This window comes from Apostichopus japonicus, chromosome 17, assembly GCF_037975245.1.
Source record: "Apostichopus japonicus isolate 1M-3 chromosome 17, ASM3797524v1, whole genome shotgun sequence".
In the NCBI taxonomy this organism is placed as follows: Eukaryota; Metazoa; Echinodermata; class Holothuroidea; order Aspidochirotida; family Stichopodidae; genus Apostichopus; species Apostichopus japonicus.
In genome coordinates this window covers 24,812,408-24,821,988 of record NC_092577.1, presented here as the reverse complement: position 1 = coordinate 24,821,988, position 9,581 = coordinate 24,812,408, and positions in this window count along the sequence as shown.

Here is a 9,581-nt window from a genome sequence, read left to right as displayed (position 1 = left end):
TTCCACCGGTCCAAGTGTTCAGTATTTTGAAGAGTAAGGGTGTTGCGGTTCCTGGAGAGGTTGACGCTTTGCAGGCTCTCCAGGGTCGTAACACGTATGACTTACGGTTCACCAGTGACGTGACCCGGCAGAAGGGTGTCACGTTGCTGAGTAATGTCGATGGTTTGACAGTTACGCCATACGAACGTTCCGTATGGGTAACTGTCATCCACGTAGGACTAGAGGTGCGTCAGGAACTTGTCGCAACTGTTTTAGGTCGGTTTGGGGCTGTCAAGGCTACCAAAATGTGCTCCTACGCACAGGCCCCTGGGGTTTTGAACGGGCACCGACAGGTTCGGATCGACCTAAAGCAGGACATTCCCTCCTTCCTGTTTATTGCAGGACATAAAGCTCACGTGCGCTATCCCGGTCAGCCCCGCACCTGCTTCAGGTGTGGAGAGACCGGGCACGAAGCCAAGGGCTGCCCAAACAAAAAGTGTGGGCGCTGCCTTCGTCTTGGGCATGATGCCTCTGCTTGCCCAAGCGAAGTTGTGTGCTCACTCTGTGGGAAGGAGGTACATGTTTTTCGCGCTTGTCCCTCCTCTTATGTATTTATGACAAAGAGCAGGGGTCAAGAAAAGTCGCATAGTTCTGACGCACCTACTGCCTCGGAGGAAGCTCCACGCAAGGAGGGGGAACCGGGTGAGGATTCACCTTCCGCACCTGGTTCACCCTCCCCCGTAGTTGCAGACCCTAACCCCGTGCCCGCACCGAGAAAGTCTCCACCAGCTTCCCCCATCAACTCGTCCAGTTCCGTCCCCAGTCCGCCGCCGGTATCGCCAGATCCGGAGACTCTGTCCGACGGCGACTCCGGGGACTCGGTAGTCATCGGGTCTCCGGAGGCTCTGTCTGACAGCGACTCCGGAGACTCGCTGATCGTAGAGCCGAAGCGTGCCACCGGGACGAGCTGGTACGACGAGATGGGGGAACCCTCTCTAAAAAGGTCGGCCTCAAGCGACGACTCAGACGACGATATGTCGTCTAGAGCTCGCTTGAAGCTTACAGAATCGTCGTCGGCGTAGTTTTGCCTCATTGCCCTCTCATGGCCCATACTTTTTCAGTTGCCACTTTGAACGTCAATGGCATGAGGGATCATCGCAAGCGCAGTCGCGTTTTCCAATATTGTATTTCAATGGAGGTCGACTGCGTTTGCCTGCAAGAAACACATATTTTGGAAGAAGATGTCCCTCTATGGGCTTATGAGTGGGGTGGTGGGCTGCATGCTTCGTTTGGTTCGTCTTCATCCTGTGGCACTGTCATCCTTCTGTCACCTCGTCAGGCGGGTTTTGCCACTAGGGTGGAGACGGATCACGAGGGCCGATTGGTTTGCATTCTATTCAAGTATCCACAGGGTAACATCTCCCTTTGCAATGTGTATGCTCCCAATCGGCCTTCTGCTAGACGAGAATTTGTTAACACGCTACCTTCCTTTGTTCCTGCTAGTGCACCATGTGTCATGGTCGGAGACTAACTGTGTCCCAGACTCGGGTCTTGACAGACTCGGGGCTCCTGTGTCTGCTAGTCCTGACGCTGGGATCACAGAGCTGGACAGATTCACTTCGGCACACCTTTTAGCCGATGTCTGGAGGCATATGCACCGGTGTAGTAGGGCGTATACGTGGGTGAGGCCGAACGGAGAAGATGCCTCCAGGATAGATCGAGTGTATGCGCCCGTAAGTTTTAAATTTTCGGGTTGCGAGACGCTCAGCTGTCCGCTCTCTGACCATGACACTGTGGTAGCACGTTTTGTTTTGCCTTCCATTTTCCCGATCGGGCGGGGCCTATGGAAGCTTAACTGTCGGATTCTTGGCGAGGCAGAATTCCGCCAAGGTTTCGAGACCCAGGTACAAAGGATGGCAAACATTGAAGCCGGCCTTTGCTTCTACATCCCAGTGGTGGGATAATATCAAGTTGCGCATCAAACGCTACGCAATTCAGTATTGCGTGACCCGCGCACGGCGTCGAAGAGAAAAATTCTCGAAGCTGTGCGCGGAGGTGAAGTTTGGCGACCCTTCGGTAGTCATCGCTTTGCAGACGTGACTCGATGAAAAGTACCACGGTGCCCGCGTCAGGGCTCGTGTCGAAGCGGTGGAAGCCGAGGAGCGCCCTTCACTGAGGTTTTACCAGTCCGTTAGCTCATCGGCGGGTGACAGACGCGTCCCGTCTGTGCGCGCTACCGATGGGACCGTGGTCAGTGACCCTCACGGCATTGTCCGCGTATATAAAGAGTATTATTCGAGTTTGTTTACGCGTGGCAATGTCGACTTGTCGGCACAGTCTGATTTATTGAGGGGAATCTCAAAAACCGTTCCCCACGATGTGAATGATATTTTGGGGGGCGGAATAACCACTGTTGAGCTTTGGAAGGCGCTTGCGAAGATGAAGAATGGCAAGTCCCCGGGTTCGGACGGGCTTCCGAGGGAGTTCTACCGAACCTTCTGGGCAATAATAGGACCCGACATCAGAGCCGTCTTCGAGGACGCCTTCCAAAACGGACTGTTAAACCAAAGTCAACGTCTGGGCATGATTACTTTGCTGCCAAAGTCTGGGGACCCCTTGGATCCCCATAACAAGCGTCCGATCACCTTGCTAAATGTGGACTACAAGTTGCTGGCTAAGGCTTTGTGCAACCGCCTTGCACTGGCTATGCCGCATCTTGTTGGTGATCTCCAGACTTGTGCAGTGAAGGGTCATTGCAACTTGTGGTTGATGCGCGACTTGACCGACTTTGTTATTGAGCGTGATCTGCCATGTGCATTGGTGTCTCTGGACCAGCAGAAGGCCTTTGACATGGTGGATCGCGGTTTTTTAATGAATGTATTGGAGACGTTTCAGTTGCACCCAAATTTTCGTAAATGGATTTCTGTTTTGTATGAACAAAGTTTCAGTTCTGTTATCGTAAATGGGTTTAGTTCGGAGGTTTTTAACGTAGAGAGGGGGGTGCGCCAGGGGTGCCCTCTGTCTCCATTACTTTATGTTTTGTTTAGCGAGTCCCTCTCTCGTCTTTTGGAAAGGGACTCCAAACTTGTTCCATTCGTTGTGCCAGGGGGTGCCAAAGTGAAATGCGCTCAATATGCAGATGACGTGACATGTATTGTTTCGAGTCTCGGCTCCTTTCGCGCACTCTCGCAGGATCTATCTATTTTTGAGAGAGCTACCGGGGCGAAGTTAAATCCAGAAAAGACAAAGGGCCTTCGTCTTGGTAGCTGGAGATACAGAGACTTACCATTCGGTGCGTCGTGGTCGGATCAGAATATCAAAATTAATGGTATATGGTTCGGCTACGATGCACCTTGTGATGTCACCTGGAACGAGAGGGCTGAGGTATTTCAGAGCAGACTCGAAACCTTTGGCACCCGCTGGCTTTCGATCTTGGGGAAAGTCACTGTTATTAATCGTTTCGTTTCGCCCATCTTGTGGTACCCGGGCGCGGTGTACCCTATTCCGCGTCGCGTCCTGGTACGGTTGGAGAGGGCGATTTTTTCATTCATATGGTCTGGGGGTACAGAGCTTGTCAAGAGGGCGGTATTGTACCAAAAACTGGAGAAGGGGGGACTAGGGGTGGTTCATCTGGGAAGTAAATTGACCTTTTTGTTATTTAAGCAGTTGTTTGTAGCGGTAACTGACCCAGGGTTGCCTTGTTCATATTTTGTACGTTTTTCGGGCGGTTTGCACCTGCGTCGATGGGTCCCGGCGCTGTTTAGCAACAGAGAACCGCATAGTAGTACTCCAAACAGGGTGGTGCGTGTCATCTGCTCCGCTCTGATTGAGTTGCCCCCTGTTGACCTGTCACAGCCGGCCCTCGTTCACAGTTCGTTGAGGGATAAGGCCTTGAATGCAACTTTTGTCCAGGGACGTCATTCTGCCGAAGTATGGCGTTCGGTGCATTCAAAGCTGAATGGTTACAGGCTCCGTGATCTTGCATGGAGAGTTGCACACGGTGCCTTGGTGACCAACCTAAAAAGATATCATTGGCGATTGGGTGATGGACTGTGCCCTAGGACCGGCTGTGACAGCTTAGAGAGTACTGCTCATGTTTTTTGGCATTGTTACTTTGTAGTAAACTTATGGGAGTGGTTCCAGACCTGGACCGACCGTGTTACGGGAGACCGTTCATGGTCGGTAGGGCAGGGCTTTATTTTATATGGGGTAGACCCTTCAGTTTGTTCGGTAGCTGTGTTGCACCGCATCATTTTTGTTTGCTCTATTGTAAAAAAACATGTTTGGCGGAATAGGTGTAATTTGGTTTTTAGGGGGAAATTTGCCAGTTGGCAGGCAGCCCTGGAGGCGGTGAAGTCCGACATTCGCCTTCAGATTGAAGGCGATTTTGGCCGTTTATCTGGGGCTGCCTTTTTTGGACGCTGGTGTGCTGGGGAGGGGTTTTTCGTTTCGCTGCGTGCGGGTCGTCCTTCTGTACGTTTTTGAATGTTTCAGTGGGGGGGGGTTGGGCGTTTTTGTCTCTGCAGGTCGGCGGGCGCATGTTTTTTTGGCTCGCTAGACCTTAGTTTCGTTTGTCAGAATGGGATGGTTCGGTAGTGCCGTTTGGCCGTGACGTTTTGTATCCCGCATGGCGGGTCACGTAAAAAGCACCTGTAAATCTGTCTGGGTATAGTCTAGTTAAGTCCTCAGTGTCATTGATCGGTGTCCAGTCTTTGACAACCTGTAAGTTACAGTTAACAGTTACTAACTTCATTGTCAGTGATGCTTTAAGTCCAAGTATAACTTGCTTGTCCACATCTACTACATAGAAGTCGATTGGAGCTTTCACTCCGTTGTACTGACATACAATTGTACAGGTACCTAAATGATTAATCTTAGTGCCATTGTATGCTGTGATACGTGTCAAACTTTTCTTAGTCGCATTTGGCAGTGGATAACCCTTTGTATCGAGTTTGTCAGGGAACATATTTTGATATGTCCTCAAGGGCAGTATGTTTCCCTCCGCCCCGGTGTCAACTTTTACCTTAAGAGTACAACGTCTAGTCTGATTTGGTAACTTTATTTCAAGTTTTGCAAGTACCTCGTCCCTATCATTTGATTGGGATTGATTGAGATCTATCTGTAATGTGTCAAATTCTAAGTCAGTCGACCTTTGTGACATTTGATCCTGGTCTTGGCTTAATTCATTCACATCACGTTTATCCCAATTTTTGTTCTTTGGTGTCTTACCAAATCTCTTTGATGGTAGTTGGGGTTTTGATTTGGATCGGCATACACGTTTCCAGTGACCGATCTTCCCACATTTGTTACATTTTGTCCCCAAAGCAGGGCATTCCCCATCTTTGTGGTTAAGACCACACCGCCCACATTGTGGTGATCTACTTGCGGTGTTTGGCTTATACCTTCGAACAGCATTAACATTGACACTACTAGAATTTGTAAACTCTTTCATGTGCAATTGAGTAGCTTCATGGGTTCTAGCAATGTCAATGGCATTATCAAGAGTGAGTTTCTCATCCTTACCAAGAAGGGATTCTTGTACCTTCTTGTGTTTCGTACCCAAGATCAGTTGTTCAATCAACTTTTCCTGAAGTGCTTCATTGGTGAATTTACATTTTTTAGCCTGTATCTTGCACCGAGTAACAAAATCATCTGTTGTTTCATGTGATTGTTGCTTATAGTTGTGCAAGTGAAAACGATTGAGTCGGAAATTGCTCTTCGGCTCAAAATGTGTCTTGAATTTTCCAAAAACAGTATCCGGTTCTGCCTTTTCTTGGTCAGTTAATTCCCAAGAATTGAAAATTGTAATTCCCTCCTGACCTAACCACAGCAATAAAAATGTGACTTTTTCTTGACCTGTTTTTTTCAACAGAGGGCCTGAGAAAATCAACTTGCAATACTGTTCGAAGTTTTGGAATGCATTTGGGAGATCATTTGACATCCAATCAAACGAAGGTGGTGTTATACCCGACAATTCTCCCATGATTCCAAACGCATGTGTCTGAGTACTCAGTTTGAAAATTTTCACTGGTTTTTTAGTCAACACTTAACCAGAAAATTGTGATTGAAAGAAAATGTATCTTTCCCACACAACATGTGATTAATTACAAACAACTGTAGGCCAGTTGTATTATTGTATCGCCTATCGACTCTTATGTTGTTACTTAATGTTAGTCTGGGCCTAATATTTTGCACATCCGGTACCAACAGTGTTGACCAGATTACAAATATTATAATCTCGCCTTGACTACAAACACTAGCTTAGGTTTGTTAGTTGTTTGCCCTTTGGGCCTGGCAAAATACGAAAGGAAAAATGTTTTGCTTACCACATTGTAAAATCCTTCGCTTAGTAACGATAATGAGTCATAACACGATAAACACCAAAATTTCTTAATGTCCATGTAAAATACACAAGGGCATTGGCCAGTTCCTTTTCCACAGAAAATTTTATAAACAAAGCTTAATATGTCCGTTACAGCTTATCAGGGCATTTTCCAGTTCCTCTTGCCAGTGTTGGCTCCACAGAAAATTTAATGAACAAAATCAAATGCTTAGAACGTCCGTTTACAACTTACAGGGCATTAGCCAGTTCCTGATTTACAAAACTCGATATATCAGTACGTCTCCGCTAAAAATTCATCGTCTGCTACGTGTAGTACAGGTAGATTTCCCTTTTCTGGCGATGCTATGCAGGTGTCGTTATGTCCTGGGCCTTGGCTCCGTTCCAAATCAGAAGTTTCACTCAATATGCACTGGGCCGTTTCAGAAAATAAGTTCCGGTTTCGCGCATGTGCAAACGTTACATCGACTTCGGGAGAAGGTGACCTCCAGCACTAATGTGACTGCTTGTCGTTGACGGATTGGCTCAAACCTCGTTGCAACGGTTACACAGTTTGTTTTCCAGACTGCAAGCGTTCAGTGTAATGAAAACTATCGCCTAGCTGTATCATACGATATACAATACGTATGTTAGGCCAACTGTCTGTTACGATCTCGCCATCCGATATTGGCAACTCGGTCGTTAAATGTTCAATTTCCCAAATTATCCTGTCGAAAATCTGGATTTGCGAGGCTCTCAAGCACCGCTGCCACCATGTAATGTTACCGACCAGGTAATATGTTGTTCAATGTCCAAATAAAGACAGAAATACTTCTATAACGAATTACAGAAATGTACTGAGAGGTTAACACTCGGAAGGCCAGATCGCAAGAGGCCGATCCTTGAACATACAGGCTATGCACCAAACAGTAATGATGTTGGTGCGCGACATATAAAGTAGCTGTTAAACGTATAGCTTAATAATGTCACAAGGGCAACGTAAAAAAAACACACAAAATTGGAGAGTAGCCGAAAACACGTCCGCACTCCACGAAAGGAACCGTTAAGTGCCTTCTAGGAATGTGTACCTAATTGGAGTGTCCAAGGCAACGTCCCGGAGAAGGGTCTGGTTGTTCCTGTGTAGGAAATTGAAAAATATTATCTAAAGCATTGATATATATGTGTAAAGCATTGAAAGTATGTTGTGGTCTTGTAATTTTAGTTTTGTATATAAATATCACATACTACAACAGACCTCTACATCCAAATGACTCTCGTCGTTACTTGTTCCAGGCTCAACAGCCTCTCTCAACTGGACGGCATCACGTTGTTCTTCCTTGCAGGGAGCACATGTCCAGTAAAAGTTTCGCTGGGACCAAACCAATGCTAAATACTCCCTGCGACCCATTACTGAAGTATAAAGTGGAAAAAAGAGAGTGAAAACAGTACGGAGGAGCTTCCAACAAATGAACCAAAAAAAAAATAGAATAACCTGTTAAACATTGTTGCATAATAACATGATTTACACAAGTTCATTGACGTTGCTGTACATCTCCAATTGTAGCCAAAGCTATTATTGGTTACACTAATGACAAGCATTGTTACTTAATTGTGCACTATTCATTGCCGTAGTCCGATCATACTTGGCTATTGCGCTTTTGTTCAAGAATTAGCAGGGGGTTCACAGAAAAGTAATAAACAGTGGAAGATTAAGGATTGGTCTCCGAAATACAAGCCAATATATATTGTTAATATATTGCTAAAGAAACTAATATATGTGTCGTTGCAACATGCGACATGACGGTCAAATAAAAAAAGATACCGCCTATTACAACTTTTTTTTTCAAAACCATCATTACGCGGACCGCAGTTTTAACACTTTTAACACTTATTAGATACTCAATCCTTCATAACGCGGGCGTCCCTTTGCCCTTTTATCCACCGACCGCCTCATACTTCTCTTTAATAATCCCTAACTACAAACACCCCAAGCCTTCTGTAAATTACAAGCAGCTTAACTTTTCTGACATGAACTCAGTCTAACCATCGACGTTCTTTGATACTTTTCTCATGTTATTTTATATATTAAACAGTGTTGTAGAGGTATGTGGAAAAAAAGGTGTTTTCCGCACAAGAATGTTTTCAGCGGAAAGTAACGTGTGCGGAAACAACTGAACCCGACGCCCCAGAGCCATCCTTTCAACAAGCACAAAGAAAACGTTTTTCCGTACACAATTTTAGATATATATATATATATATATATAATTCTACCTTTGGTCGACATCTGTTAAAAGTTAACATTTGGTCGACAAAAGTTGTATATCGATATATATTTGTGATGACACTTGCAATTGAGTTAATAAATGCCTAGGCACACTTCTATGGGACCCCTTTGCCATTCCTTCATCTGTATTTTTGTACTACGTAGTCGGTTAGAGATATACACTTTTTGGGCCTTGATTGGTGTCCACTTAGCGTTTTTTATATACAATGTGTATGATAGGGGGTCATCGTATATGTCTACATTGAGTAATTTCCATAGGGGACAGTAAATGTGTACTTAAAACCCTCACTTCGAGTGGACAAACGTATATCTTCAAAAAAGTAGTGAAAAGCTATGGTTGTAGAGAGATTTGACTAATTCTAACCAAGGTCTGAGCATTAAGGGTTAATCATTGACCCTTTGATTAAATACCTTCTGTTGGACTACTACCATACGAAATTAAATCACCTCACCACAAATGATGTGCTGAAAGTGTATTTAGTTGTTCAAATGTATCTCATACCATGTATCTTGGTGTGAGTATAGATAACAAATTAACATTCACTGGTCATACTTCAAATAAACTACGACGAGTCTACTACATTGTATCCACATTGACATATCTCGTTCTGTTCTTCGAATTAGACGTGAGGCATAAAGTATTTGTAACATCGATTCTGCCTCATATAATATATGCTGTGCCTGTTTGGTATCATTTTCTACTTGCCTGTGATAAACAAAGAATCAGAGCATTCTTGAAGTATTGTGCTAAGATTTTTAGGTTGGATTATGAGAGTATGGTGGATCAGGTCAATGGTGGAGCTAGGCGTAAATTTATCAGACTAAGTAGTATTCAAAGAGAAGAAAATCACCCACCCAATGCAGAAATAAAATCACTGACACACTAGCTATAATCTCAGGAATCGTGCATTGACACCAAAATATAGAGTGCAAGTTTTCAGAAACTCGTTTGTATACAGAGCATCTATTGTTTTTTTTTCAGCATGATACTTTAAATGA